At 47.8% G+C, this 15,282-nt stretch overlaps 1 protein-coding gene and 1 long non-coding RNA gene across 5 annotated transcripts in view; one reads left to right on the top strand and one right to left on the bottom strand.

The window, feature by feature from the left end:
• Positions 1 to 6,802, bottom strand: part of SH3BP4 (SH3 domain binding protein 4) — a 67,583-nt gene extending 60,781 nt beyond the window's left edge. The window contains exon 1 of one of the 2 annotated variants that reach the window (XM_020806819.3): positions 6,589 to 6,802. The gene's annotated coding sequence lies outside the window, so the exon portion shown is untranslated. Of the gene's footprint in view, positions 1 to 6,131; positions 6,269 to 6,588 lie in introns of those variants that run through there. The other variant, XM_072977363.2, reaches the window with a different exon arrangement.
• On the top strand, positions 6,653 to 13,491 carry LOC140701462 (uncharacterized). Of its 3 annotated transcripts, XR_013537950.1 has the most exons (4): positions 6,653 to 6,778; positions 8,260 to 8,380; positions 11,226 to 11,278; positions 13,295 to 13,491. It is a non-coding gene; the product is annotated as an uncharacterized LOC140701462 (long non-coding RNA). The 3 variants fall into 3 exon arrangements; XR_013537961.1 differs by lacking the exon at positions 13,295 to 13,491 and having other exon boundaries at positions 11,164 to 11,250; XR_013537959.1 differs by lacking the exons at positions 8,260 to 8,380; positions 11,226 to 11,278 and having other exon boundaries at positions 6,670 to 6,778.
• Positions 13,492 to 15,282: the final 1,791 nt, after the last annotated feature.

Raw genomic sequence — 15,282 nt, 5'->3', positions numbered from 1 at the left:
AAAAAACCTTGACTCCTTCTGCCCCTCCATGGATTAGAGGGGCACTGATGTGATGCATGACTTTAGAAAATGAAAAGAAAAATTGAAAGCTTCCTCCCAGAAGTAGGAGGGGGAAGAAGGAGGATTTTTGATGTAGCAGCATACACAGGTAACACATACTAAATAGGGAAGTTTCAAAAACAAGAACTAGGACAGTATCAATGTATTGCATCACTGGCCAAAATTTTAAACAAAATTAAAATCATCCTCCCAGATGCAGGAGGAGACAGGAGTGGGCAAAGATCGAGGCTTTCTTTTCCCTCTCATTCACCCAATGGCATACCGGACCTCTACCTGACGCCAAGGAACCCTCATTTAGCCGGCACCAGCCCACTCCAAATAAGCCCATGTAGACAAGCCCTAAGGCTACAACATTCTGTAACTCTGAGGCACTATATTGGCCATGCCTATATAGAAAGCGAATCTCAACAGGAAGTCTCATGTCATTTATACTTCTTTTCAAATGATTTTTGGTGACCATATCACTGTCTTCTGAAACTCAAGGCCTCCTTGAACTTTACAAGTTGTGCTGCCCTGTGGACAGGCAAAATGTCTTGAGGCCACTCTGCCTATTATTGTAGGAGCTTATCTACTCTGGTTATTTGCCTTCTAAAAAGTGCCAAGGGAATGCCAGCATTTGAGGGACCAAGTAGGGGATATGAGAGTGAAAAATAGAAGACTTTTTCTCCTCATTAGTGGCCAAGAAAAGTGGCCCCCTCCTCCCACCATTTCAAATGAAGTTGCCCTGTCTGGCACAGTCCATGGGCTCATCACACGATGCCCAATCCATGGATTGTGCCGGACAGGGCAACTTCATTTGAAATGGACTGTGCATTTTTTTAAAATGTTGAGCAAAAGTTTATTTGGCTTTTTTAAATTAGCATTTGTACTTTTTTGTAGTGACCATATCAGTTAATATTCTCCGAAATTCAAGGTGGTGCGCATCTTGGTTTCCCAGCTTTATAATACATTATAAACACATAGTTTTATATCAGTGTCTATAAAAAAGCATGTATTTTGACGCACAGCAAATAATTTACAGTTCTCTCCAAGCTGCTCTAATTTATGCAACTGGACAATCGGCCACTGCTTAACTGGTCCCTGAAATTTTGCTCCAATTTGAAGTCAAACAGCATGACACTGCAGTGGTAGGCAAGAGTGGTTCATCAGGGGTTGGCTGATCCCTGACTCACCACTTTTCCCACCACTAGCTATGCTAATCCCCTTCACTGATTGCTGCCTCTTCACAGATTGCTGCCTTGTCATGGCAAAAGGGCTTGAGTAATTCAGAGAAACTATGGGCTATGCCGTGCAGGGACACCCAAGACGGACAGGTCATAGTGGAGAGTTCCAACCAAACGCAATCCACCTGGAGTAGGAACTGGCAATGCCACTCCAGTCTCTTTGCCAAGAACACCCCATGATCAGAAACAAAAGGCTAAAAGATATGACGCTGGAAGATGGGACCCTCAGGTCGGAAAGCTTCTAACACGCTACTGAGGAAGAGCGGAGGACAAGTACATGTAACTCCAGAGCTAATGAAGTGGTTGGGCCAAAGCCGAAAGGGCGCTCAGCTGTGGACGTGCCTGGAAGTGAAAGGAAAGTCCGACGCTGCAAAGAAAAATACTGCATAGGAACCTGGAATGTAAGATCTATGAACCTTGGGAAGCTGGATGTGGTCAAACAGGAGATGGCAAGAATATACACTGACATCCTAGGCGTCAGTGAACTAAAATGGATGGGAATGGGTGAATTCAATTCAGACAATTATCATATCTACTATTGTGGGCAAGAATCCTGTAGAAGAAATGGAGTAGCCCTCCTAGTCAACAAAAGAGTGAGAAAAGCTGTACTGGGATACAATCTCAAAAATGATAGAATGATTTCAATACGAATCCAAGGCAGACCTTTCAATGTCACAGTCATCCAAATTTATGCACCAACCACCAATGTTGAAGAGGCTGAAATTGACCAATTCTATGAAGACTTACAACATCTACAACTGACACCAAGGAAATATGTTCTTCTCATTTTAGGAGACTGGAATGCTAAAGTAGGGAGTCCAGAGATAAAAGGAGCAACAGGTAAGATTAGCCTTGGAGTTCAAAATGAAGCAGGGCAAAGGCTAATAGAGTTTTGTCAAGAGAACAAGCTGGTCATCGCAAACACTCTTTTCCAACAACACAAGAGGCAACTCTACACATGGACAACACCAGATGGGCAATACCGAAATCAGATTGATTATATTTCTCTGCAGCCAAAGGTGGAGAGGCTCTATGAAATCAGCAAAAACAAGACCTGGAGCTGATTGTGGCTCTGATCATCAGCTTCTCATAGCAAAATTCAAGCTTAAACTGGAAAAAAATTAGGAAAAACCACTGGGCTAGTCAAGTATAATCTAAATCAAATCCCTTATGAATACACAGTGGAAGTGAAGAACAGATTTAAGGAACTTGATTTGGTGGACAGAGTGCCTGGGAAACTATGGATGGAGGCTCATAACACTGTACAGGAGGCAGCAACAAAAACCATCCCAAAGAAAAGGAAATGCAAGAAAGCAAAGTGGCTGTCCAACAAGGACTTACAAATAGCAGAGAAGAGAAAGGAAACAAAATGCACGGGAGATAGGGAAAGTTACAGGAAATTGAATGCAGACTTCCAAAGAATAGCAAGGAGAGACAAGAGGGCCTTCATAAATGAACTATGCAAATAAATAGAGGAAAATAATAGAAATGGAAAAAACAGAGATCTCTTCAAGAAAATTGGAGATATTAAAGGAACATTTTGAGCAAAGATGGGCATGATAAAGGACAAAAATGGTAGGGGCTTAACAGAAGCAGAAGACATCAAGAAGAGGTGGCAAGAATACACAGAGGAATTATACCAGAAAGATTTGGATGTCCCGGACAACCCAGATACTGTAGTGTGGCTCCTGACCTTGAGCCAGACATCCTGGAGAGTGAAGTCAAGTGGGCCTTAGAAAGCATAGCTAACAACAAGGCCAGTGGAGGTGATGGCATTCCAGCTGAACCATTTAAAATCTTAAAAGATGACACTGTTAAGGTACTACAGTCAATATGCCAGCAAGTTTGGAAAACTCAGCAGTGGCCAGAGGACTGGAAAAGATCAGTCTACATCCCATTCCCAAAGAAGGGCAGTGCCAAAGAATGCTCCAACTACCATACAATTGCACTCATTTCACATGCTCAAAATCCTACACCGTAGGCTTCAGCAGTATGTGGACGGAGAACTCCCAGAAGTACAAGCTGGATTCCAAAGGGGCAGAGGAACTAGAGACCAAATTGCCAACATGTGCTGGATTATGGAGAAAGCCAGAGAGTTCCAGAAAAACATCTACTTCTGCTGCATTGACTATGCAAAAGCCTTTGACTGTGTGGACCACAGCAAACTATGGCAAGTCCTTAAAGAAATGGGAATGCCTCACCACCTTATCTATCTCCTGAGAAATCTATATGGGGGACAGGAAGCAACAGTTAGAACTGGATATGGAACAACTGATTGGTTCAAAATTGGGACTACAGTACGACAAGGCTGTATATTGTCCCCCGGCTTATTTAACTAATATGCAGAATACATCATGTGAAAGGCTGGACTAGAGGAATCCCAAAACGGAATTAAGATTGCCGGAAGAAATATCAACAACCTCTGATATGCAGATGATGCAACTCTGATGGCAGAAAGTGAGGAGGAATTAAAGAACTTCTTAATGAGGGTTAAAGAGGAGAGCGCAAAAAATGGTCTGTAGCTCAACATAAAAAAAACCTCAGATCATGGTGACTGGTCCCATCACCTCCTGGCAAACAAAAAGGGAAGATATGGAGGCAGTGACAGATTTTACTTTCTTGGGTTCTGCACATGGTGACAGCAGCCACGAAATTAAAAGATGCCTGCTTCTTGGGAGGAAAGCGATGACAAACCGAGACATCTTAAAAAATCAGAGACAACACCTTGCTGACAAAGGTCCGCATAGCCAACACTATGGTTTTTCCACTAGCAATGTATCAAGAAGACTGACCACCAAAAAACTGATCCTTTTGAATTGTGGTGCTGGAGGAGACCCTTGAGAATCCCCTGGACTGCAAGGAGAACAAACCTATTCGTTCTGAAGGAAATCCAGTGCTCACTGGAAGGACAGATCCTGAAGCTGATGAGGCTCCAATACTTTGGCCATCTCATGAGAAGAGAAGACTCCCTGGAAAAGACGCTAATGTTGGGAAAGTGTGACGGCAAGAGGAGAAGGGGGCGACCGAGGATGAGATGGATGGACAGTGTCAATGAAGCAAACAGCATGAATTTGAACCAACTCCGGGAGGCAGTGGAAGACAGGAGGGCCTGGCGTGCTCTGGTCCATGGGGTCACAAAGAGTTGGGCACGGCTTAGAAACCAAACAACAACAAGCTATGCTGGGCTAGAGCCTGAATGGGAGAACCACTAGAAATCTACACTTTGCTCACAGAAATGTGTGGAAGCACTTTTGACTTTTTTAAAAAAACCTCACCAAAAACTACCTTAAAGTTTTAGTCAAGAATGCAGTGTTCTACAAGTATGACAGGGCACTGCTGGGATTTTCAACTGCCATGAATTAGATTTGGGAAGACTTTCCAGGATCCTATTTGGAGATGGATAATGACCAATTGAGCTAACCTATTACAGGGCTTACCTTAAGGTTTGCAACATCACCCTCTTTTGTGAAGTTGTCAAGAGAAAGAAGAACTGGCCATACGTTCGTTTTAAACACCAGTTTGGGTGGTGTTTCCCCCCCCCCCAAGCAATCCTATATTAAAAGAAAGCGTGAAGGGTCTTGGCCACCTTTAGTGGGAAAGAGATCTCTCCAAGGGGCTCACTCCCAAGTGTAAACTGAGCGGGGAAGGGCTGAGAAGAGGGAGAGGTTGCCTTTTAATCAACAGATAAACAAGCTGTGGGGCGACAGCAAATTAACTGCAAACAAATCCGGCGATTGCAACCGCGCACATCCTCGAACCGTTCCCACGTTTAAGTTTAGCAACGCTCGGACAGCCGCGGAGCAGGCGAGCTCGACCTCGCTCCGGAGATCAGGTCCTCCCCGGGAAAGAAAAGAACGAGCCACAAGAGCAGCGGCAGCGGCAACCCGTCAGGTTTGTATCGGGAAGCAGGCGCCGAGTGACCGGGGGCCAAGCCACCCAGACCTCCGCTTCCCGGGAGAAGCGACGGAGAGCAGCCACGCCCCGGAGAGCTCCCGGAATCAGTGGGAGCGAGGAGGAGGCGGCGGTGGCGGCGGGCCGAGCTGGTTTAGCCCGGGGCCAGGAGCCCCAAGAAAGAGGGCTCTCCCTCCCCCCCCCGGTGGGGCCCTTCAAGGGATGCAGGGGGTTCGCGGCCCCCCCCCGCAGTTTGGGCTTGCCTTTGCCACGGCGGCAGTTCCCGGGGCAGCGGCTCCTTCCCTCAGCCAGACCTCTCCGGCGGCGCCAGTCACTCCGGGGCCAAGCTGCCTCCGGTTCCCTGCTCAGCCGGACCCGACCCCGCTTCCTTCCACCCGGCCTCTCTACTCGGCTCTGATCGGGAGCAACTCCCCCCCCCGCCCGCCTCGTACCGTCCTCGCAGTCCCTACAGAGGAGCGGACCCTCCGCCGCTTCGCCTCCCCCCCTCGCGAGCACCGGAAGAGGGCGCGTGGGTCGGGGGGCGGAATGCGCCCCTCCCTTCGACTTCCCTTCCTCCGGGTGGGAGGCCTGCTCTGGAGAACTGACCCGCATCAGGGAGTCCCCACGAGCCCGCCACCCGCAAGTGCGCTCGGCTGGCGATGCCGGCGAAACCAACGCGCTGCGCCCGGCGGACGCTCGGAGCCCCTTCCCCCGGCACGCTGGCCCTTTTGCAAAAGCAGGCCGGCGTGGCCGTGCGGGCGCTCGCCAAAGTCGCAGGGGCTCCCGCGCCGCCGCCGCGCCCCCCCCCCGGTTTCCAACGGGCGCGCTTCCCAAGCCACGGGCTTCCTCAAGACTCCCGAGGAGATTCCCCAGGGCACTCCTTCCGCCCCCCGTAACCCACCCGGGGGCTGGCTGGAGGGGCGTATCGTCCCAGGCAGAAACCCGGGGCTGGCTTACCTCGTTCCTGGGGTGGGGGTCGCCGCTTGCTCTACCACCCGCCCGAGAAAAGCTGAAGACAGGAATCCGGGCTGTGGCCGGGCGGGCGGCGGGAGCAGCAGCAGCAGCAGGAGGAGGAGGGCAAGGCAGCCGCTAAGCGGGCACTCCACAAGTCTCGCCGCGCCGCCGCCGCCGCCGCCGCCTCCAGCGAGGAGCCTGAGGGGAGCGAGAGGCGAGGCTTGCGAGGGACGCGGCGTCCACTCAGCGGCCGCCCAGGGACCTCCTCGCTGATGTCACTGGAGGGGAAACGGGGCGGGCGGGCAGGCGAGCGGGAAGGGCCGGCGGAGCGGCTGCACTCCAGCGGGGAGGGGGCGGGGGCGGGGGCGGGAGTCCAGGGGCTGCCCGCCCACCGAGGAAGCGGCGAGGGAGCCTCCTGCCAGGCTGGCGGCGGCAGCGAGGGCTGGCCTCGTCTTCCCACCTGGAGAAAGCGGGGAGAAAAACAGCCTCAGAGAGACCCGGTCCCGGTCCGGAGCGATGCACTGTTTTTTTTTTCTCAGAAGGAAAACGTGTCCCGAAGGTTCTGAATTCACGTCTGCTTAAAAAACGAATCGGTGTCCGCATTTCAGAAGGACTTCTCTCCGCGTTTAAAGAAAACGTGCTTTACCGGCGTAAGTGGTTTGTGTGGGGTGTCTGCTCGGATCGAGCGCGTTTCAAGTCTCCCAACTTGGAAGGGGGGGAAAGAGGCCCGGGCAGAGTTCGCGAGCTCCGGCGCCCCAAGGATGGAGCGGGCGTGCACGCCTGGATCCTGCGTTTGCAATGGAAAGTTCCGTGACGTGGACGAGGAGCCTTGAGCCGTCCCACCCGAGATTGGTGCTGGAGGTCCCGCCTCCTGGGAGGTCTCAGGGGCCCATTCAGGCCACCCCACCGAAGGAGCTCCTCTCTCTCACGCACCACCTAAGCTTGCATGGGGCGGGGGGGGGGGAGGAGGGCATGCAGGCATGTGTGGACGGACATTCCTTGAGCATAGGGCCTGCTCAGCCTGCATAGAATTGTGGAAAGGGGGCACTACTGACTGTACAAGAGGGGTGGGTGAGAGACAAGGGTGATGCCTTCCCATCTCAGCCCTATGGCTTGCCAGTGCCTTGGGCAAGACAACCCTGCATCTGTTTTTGTATTTACATGGCTCAAAGGTACACAACCTGATGCCCTTAAGGTCTTTACTGCACTCCTCAGGGATGGCCTGATCCACTGCTGCTGTTGCTAAACTTTTCCCACTGATTTTAACTCAGGTAAAAGCTCTCCAATTGAGCTCCCATCGCTTGTCCCAGCTCCCGCCAACCTAGCGGTTCGAAAGCTTGCAAATGCAAGTAGATCAGTAGGGACCACCTCGGTGGGAAGGTAACAGCGTTCCGTGTCTAAGCCGCATTGGCCATGTGACCACGGAAGATTGTCTTCGGACAAAACGCTGGCTCTATGGCTTGGAAACGGGGATGAGCACCGCCCCCTAGAGTCGGACACGACTGGACAAAACTTGTCAAGGGGAACCTTAACCTTTACCTAAAAGCTCTCCAGCCTCTTTGCTAGAGACCCCTGGTGAGATTGTTCTTTCCTTCCCACTGCCTGCCAGCTGTAAAGGAAAAATCATCTGTATCAAGAGAGCCAGTGCGTGGTCCTCACACCCAAGGGGTGTGGCCCCAGACCAGCATCCTATGCAGTTCCCTAGGGCCCAAAAGGCGGTGCACCCCCACACAGGAGAAAGTAAAGAAGTCCACTTTGGGCCAAACCCTGGCCATGAGGGATAGAAACTATTCTTGTGCCACAGAGCCTTCTCTTGGGTGCCACACTGGAGCCCGATGAATTGAGATAATTACCCCAGCCGGTCTCCCCACAGCTCTCCATGTGTTTGAAGTGTCTGCTTCCATTCCAGTATGTAAGGGTGAGATCTATACTCTGCAAAAATGGGAGGTGGTTTGGGGTGGGAACTGCAGATACTCTGGTAGAATTTGAGGACTGCCTTATATTTCTATCTATGTGGATATAAGCAAAGTGCCTCTAATAATGAAGATATGCTTGGAGGTCATGGGAAATTTTTCATAGTTCACCAATACACTATTGCCCTGTATGTAGGATTGCAGATTTACCTTTACAGGTATCAGTTTATTCTCCTGCTAGTCATAAAGATGTGCCCCCTGGGAAAAGATCCAGGCTGTGCAGCCCTAGCGAAGCTGCATCACCCCAGAACAGCCTCGTGAAAGGCTGGTGAATCATGTGTGAGTTATTTATACCTAGAATACATGGGCATGGTCACCCTAAGTCAGCACTGATTTGGTGGCACATAATTAATTGATGTAACACTGTATGTCCCCAGCCTCATTATGTGTATGTACCTGTGGATAAATAGTCCCTTCAGTTTCCCTCCATGTGTCTGAGGAAAGAGGCAAAAGCTCATGCTGAAATGCATCTGTTCTTAAGGTACTACCTTAACCAAACTTTTGTTTTTATTCCATTTTGGTTATATTTGTTCACTTAAAGAAGGGCTGCTAGAGTCACAGGCTGTCTGCTCCTCAATCTCCAGTCCATATCCAGCAATCACTGATCTGGTTGAGAGATGCCAGCTCAGCTATTCAGGTGCCACTTGCCTCTTGCCATCCTTGATCCTGGAAGGTGAGAGTCATGTGAAGCCCAACGTATCTTTTTTTTTGGGGGGGGCACATTCCAGTAGTGGTGGTGAGTCTCACTCATTGCTGGCATGCAGCCCCCAAGTGCTTGTTTGAATTCAACTGAATTTCCAGGACATAATAGATTACCAAACCTTTGCCTTGATTTAACAGATTACAAGAACATAGCAGTAGCTACAGAGTGCTCTGGCTTTGGACACTTCACACACACTTTTCAAATTCTGGAAATCATATTAAGATAAAATAAAAATACAAAACTTACATTTTTCAGAATGTTAAATGTACGATCTAATCACAACAGTGCTGTCTTGTATTTACCACCCCGTTGGACAGATACATTTCTGCTGCTGTGTGTATTGCGATCAATGCATATTGTTATATGAATATACAGTATTTATACTTTTTTATTATGTATTTATGTAAAAATCTTTATATGGATGGCAGGATGGAGGGAAATACTTTCCCTGATTATTTTAAAATCCAGGCAGGCTTGTATATGGAGATGGGGACTTTCAGATAGCTTGGACCCAACTGCTTAGGGCTTTATAGATTAAAACCAGCACTTTGAATTGTGCCCAGAAACTGACTGGCAGCCTGTAGAAGTTGTTGTAACAGGGAAGCTATGTGATCCCTGTAACCTGTTCCAGTTAACAATCTGGCAGCAGCATTTTGTACCTGGTAAAGTTTCCAAACACTTTCCAGAGGCAGCCCCACATAGGGTGCATTACAGTAGTCCAAATAGAATGTAACTAAGGCACGTGTCAGTGTAGCAAAATTGACATCTCAAATAATGTGTGCAGCTGGTTCACCAGTCTTAACTCTGCGAATGCACTGCTGACCACTGCCCAAGCCTGAACTTCCAGGCTCAGGGAATATGTCCAGGAATACACCCAATCTACAGACCTGAGTTTTCAGGGGGTCAGTAGCCCCATCCAACAAAGGTTGAATCCCTATTCTCTCATCTGTCCTTGCATTGGCCAGGAGCACCTCTGCCTTGTCTGGTTTAAGCTTCAGTTTGTTTGCCGTCATCCATCCTATTACTGTCACCTGCTTCCTTGGAATTGGATTGAAAAGAGAAATAGTGTAATCAGCATATTGGTGGCAGTGACTCTTAACGCTCTGGGCAACCTCTTCCAGTAGTTTCATGTCTATATTTGTGAAAGGTGTTGCCACTGGCACCACGGGTGGGCCATCTGCCCTCATTCTGCTCCCCCTGTCAGACCCACCAGATGTAGCTGCTTATAGGATGGGTACTGAGGTGAGTTGGCTGGCCAGGGAGGGGGAGAAAGTCAGGGGCCCCTTGTGAGCCACCTGGGAGAAGAGGAAGAGAGAAGTGCGACCTACCAGCTGGATGCCTGAAAGGGAGCCCAGCAGGAAGCTGTGAAGGCTCAGGATGAGAGGAGGGACACCTGTTGCCTGCAGGCGAAAACAAGGCAGATACTGTAGCTTTGAGATGGAGGATGAAGGGATATAGAGATGCTTGTAACAAACTGGTAGGGATGCTGAATGCCGATGAGGTAGTAGACTATATCTGTTTGAAGAACCCCTGAACAGGGGTCCTGGTGCAGTTCCCGCTTCCCAAGGGCCAGGTTGAGGACAAGAGGTGCCCAAGTCAGTTTCCTGCCCGCTGCAGCTACCTCAAGGCACCCATTGGTGATCATGACTCCCTGAGGGCCAGCTGAACCCCACTGTGGATGTGAAAGACAGTCATCATCCTCAGTAGTAACAGCAGCAGCCACCATGGGGGAAGCATGGAGTGTGAGAAGAACCAGACTGTATAAGCTCTCTTTGCTTGAAGTGGCCACATTTTGTTCACCTTGGAAAAGGCCCAGTGTCATGACTGAAGGCCCCATTGGAGTTAACTTGGGGCCCAGATCAGACGGACCCTACCCTTGTTGGAGGTCATGGCACTTACAATGTTAAATAGCATGGGGGAGGAAGCAGAATCCTGAGGGATGCCACAAGCCCCAGGAGTTCAGAGTTCTCCCCTTCAAGGAGGATGGGAGCCACTGTCGAGCAGTGCCTTGAAGTTCCATCCCAGAAGAGGAAACCATGGGCAAGGATATTGAAAGCTGTTGAGAAGCCCAGCAGTGCAGGTTGTGCACCAAGACAACCAAAGCGGTCTCTGTCCTGTAACTAGCTCTGAAGCCAGACTGAGCTTTCAGTTCAGTTTAATGACTGCATAAATAAATGCTGATTATATTGGTGCTTTATGAAGTCATTCCCAGGGTTTAAAAATCACAGGAATGGAGTTACTGGTGTGTCAAATCCACAAAATAAAGCAACTGATAGATGTGATGGATCCTGATAATTTTGCTGTGTACTATTTCAATTAGTTCATATTCTGTGACCATTTATTGGAGATGGACTTTCAGGTACTTCTTTGTAGCAAACCAGCAAAGAAGCAGCTTTGTAAGAATGGCATGTGTGTTGACAGGAGCATTCCCTTCGTCCCCCAGTACAGTGAAGGAGGTGGAACCAGAGCTGTGGGTGAGTTTCCCCTCTGTTTTTCAACAAACAAGTTAAAATGAATAAGCGTGTCAGGGTGAGGCTCTTTTTTTCCCCCCTCATCTTCTTTTCAGTATAAACAGAAGTGAGTACAATGTCTCTAGGAAGCATTTGTGGTTGAATTACCAGGTTAGATTCTTGTAGTTCGAGCACCTCTGGGGGATCAGGCGACCCTCTCCTTGAGCTTCGGGCTATTACTGTAGAATTTTTCTTTAAAGAAAGACATGATGCTCTCATTACAATGCTAACCTGCAGTCATGTTTTCATCATTACTTCCAAAATGATAGTCAATAACATAAAGCTGGGTGGTTTTTTTAGAAGTGGAATCCAGTCTTTGCAGCCCTTCTGTGAGTTATCTAAGCATCTAGAAAAATCCAATACTAAAGTCTGGATGTGAAGAATTTCCTTTGCCTTTCAACTGTCCTCTGCTACTTAAGCACCCTTTGAGAGCTGCTGTGTTCTCTTGATAGCAGAAGGGAGAGGATTGCTGGAGGAGGGCAACATTCCCCAGTGGGGCCTGTCAGAGAAGGAAAGAGGCTACACCCCTTAGGTCATGGCACACAGACATCCGTACTCCAGAACTCTGACACCTGCAGGTGGCCCCGTTCCCGAACAGGATGGCTGGAGAAAGCCCACTGCCAGATACCGTTATCAGAGGGTGCACACAGATATAGTCTCAGCTGTGTGAGCCCAGTGTTTTTGTCAAATATACAGCCTTCTCTCCAGGATCCTTCTCAGAGGGAATACTCTCTTGTCTCAGGTGAGGCTGGCTGACTACAGCCCTGGATGGCTGGGAACACCTCACTAACCACTTCTTGAATCCCCAAACATTAAAAACAATTCTGATTTTTAAAATAAACTCGACACGTTTGTGTGGGTGGTAATTGTGAACTGCCGAAGAGAAGAATGTGGAAAGTGCAGAACTGACTACAAAACTGCAGTGGGTTTGTCTGTCAGGTGGGCCGAGAAGGTAAGGGAACCTCAGGCTCAAAGCAGCTGGACAGAACCAAAGGCAAGCAAGGCGAGATTGCTGTGTCCCTGTGTCTACCTTTTAAAAATGATGCAAGGGAGTGGCATATTTAAGGGCTGGAATATTGCCTTACTTTGAAACAAATAAAGTCTTTACAAGATACCAGATATTTAAGAATAAAAAAAATCCACCATGCTCCCATCAAATTAGATGTTTCTGTTTATGCCAGTCAGTAGCCATTGGTGGGGGTGGAGGATGATTAAGGAGGACGCAAACACTTGCAAACAGAGGAACAGGGGTAAATTTTGACGGTATCCATATCATACTGAAGGTCCAAAAATCTAGGTATGATAATCAATTTGACTTACCATGCATATGTATGCCATGCAAACATACAGGCACATGTACAGCAGCAGTACATAGTGCAAAATCCAATTCATTAGGATCAGCTCTCAGACATAGACTAATGAGTTGGCAAACAATTCATTGTTTAGATTTTGGCTGGAGAAACATAAGAAAGGGGCACTGGGATGTGGCATTTCCCCCAGAAGGTATAAGAGAACATGTTTAAGATTTTCCAGAAATCTGCTTTCCCATCAACACAAACACTAGTGGGCTTGGATTCAATAAAATGGTTATGGTAGTTTTCATTTGCATCAACAGCAGGTCTTTTGCAAGACTAGTAGGTCTTAATTTGCTCTTCAAGAGTAAAATGTAATAAAATACGTTGCTTTATGTTATGAACAGCTTACGGCTATATATTGCTTCTGCTCCCATCCCCATATACGATGCAGCCAAACTCTGGGAAATAGAGAAGTCTGGGGGGAACAGCAGTTTATGTCATTGCCCTACTAATCTAACAGCAAAAATAGCATACCCATACATGCCTGGTTCTGCCACATGTTTCAAAGTTACATTTTCAGTCCCTTCATAGAGAGAAATGGCCATGAAAGCAGTTCTTTTACATAATTAAATTTCACATAATATCAGGGCACTATATGCTCACAGATTTTTTCTCTCTGTTTCAGATTAGTCCAGTCAAGCTACTGCAGGACATACAGCTAATGATTATTTTAACATGCCTATAACATTTTGTGTGATTGTTGCAACATTTGCAATTTGGCATCAAGTGTTTGCTTTGCTTATGATAGCATTTTCAAAGCTCAAGCGGTTGTGTGATATAGAAATGTTATTAATTCATTAATAAAAATTAAGCACCTAGGAATCAGCTGTGCTCAGTAGATGATGTTCACGTGTGTGCCTACTTGTAAAGGATGGCCTGGAACAAAGGAAGCAGAAGAAGCTACTCAGCTCTTCAAGCAGGAAGAACAAAGGGCTGGCAGGCTGCTTCCAGAAGGATGGCATCCAGAGCTGCCAATCAAAAGAAGTCATGGTGGTGGGGAAAAATGGGGGAAGGGGCAGCAAAAAACACAAAAGGAAGGCAAATGGAACGTGCTGTCAACAGGGTTGGCTCTGAGGTTTGTTGGGCCCCCCTCTCTCAGTGAGCTTTCCTTCTCACCCCCACTCTTGTGGCTAGTGCTCTTCTTCTCATTATTGCAACTGCTAAGTATACTTGCGAGGCAGACAAGCAAAGCAGAACTCTACTGCTCCTACTTTATACACCCCTACTCTGAGCAACTCCAACAGCCAGGTTGCAGTGATGAAGAGAAGGAGCAGGGCCAGGTGGCTTTGACAGGGCATGGTCCCTTGGCAGGTGTTCAGTGATGATCACCCTCTATACCAGTCGTTGACATCAAGAAGAAAGCATGTAGGGCATCGTTCCAGCTACTGGGAAAGACTTATAATTCCCATTTGTCTCAAGGGAAAGTTACATGTTCAGCTCTTCTGTGCTAAGCCAGGGAAATATCACAGTATTTATTATTATTATTATTATTTATTTAATTTATATCCCGCCTATCTAGTCGTGGTGGACTACTCTAGTACTTTTGCTTTGGTAGGGCCATAACCCAGTGTAAAATGCAACAAGAATCTGCTGATGGAAAGTAGGGGGGGGGAAGTAGGAAAAAACATCAAAATTGCAAATGGAAGCCTTGAACTAGAGAGAGCCAGAGATACACCATCTAGTTCCAGCCTCCCCAACTCTCTCCTCAGAGAACACAGTGTATCCCATTAGAGGAAACAAAACTGTGACAAGAAATCCCTGTCATTGTTAAAGGCATTAAATGGCCTATTCTTTATTGTAGGCATGTTGCTGAAATAGGGAGCCATTGTACTGCTTTGAATATGAAGATGCTTGTTTTCAAAATACAGTAATGACCAAAAAGGCCAGGTTCCATGATGGTGGTGAAAAGCCCATTTCAACAAATATTTCTAAATATGGAAGAAATAAATTCACTCTTGAGGGCACCATAAAGAGCTGAACAAATTAAGTTTAAAAAGTAATACGCTCTTTGTTGTTAAATTTAGGACTGTAACTCAGAGAACTGAATCAGAGCGTGTCTTATTTTGGACAAGTAGCTACTGCTGACAGAACATTGGGTTTACCTGAATGCAATATGAGCTCTGCTATGCTGAGTGGGGCACGGCAAGATCCAGTCCCTGGAGATCAGCCATATGTTCCTCAACCCTTCAAACATCTTTCAGATTGAGAGCCAAACTTGTGACAGTTAGATCCGCATGTTTGAACTTGGAATTACTCATATTATTTATGTTGAAAGGAAAAGGCCAGAGAACTATGATTTTAGCAGCCAAATGGGCACCCGGATCAAGGTGTGCAGGCCCCCTTATGTCCTCACAGCTTCTCTCCCCAAGTACCTGGGCAGGAGAGGTGTAAAAAGGAAGTGGGATGCGGTTTTAATGCCTTTCCCCTCCACATCTCCTTTCCTGTTCTCTTGGGACCCCACTCTCCTCTCTTCTCCAAGATGAAGTGATCTGCATTGAAATGGCCAGGTCAGTCCCAAACGAAATGCTTGGCTCTATGTAGAAAATGGGCAGGTCCTCAAGGCAGTGTATTTTCCTCCCTCACCTGATATAACCATTTCATATCTCACGTCCT

This window comes from Pogona vitticeps, chromosome 1, assembly GCF_051106095.1.
Source record: "Pogona vitticeps strain Pit_001003342236 chromosome 1, PviZW2.1, whole genome shotgun sequence".
NCBI lineage: Eukaryota > Metazoa > Chordata > Lepidosauria > Squamata > Agamidae > Pogona > Pogona vitticeps.
Note: the sequence above shows the minus strand (reverse complement) of the source record. Positions and strands in the feature narration are given on the sequence as shown.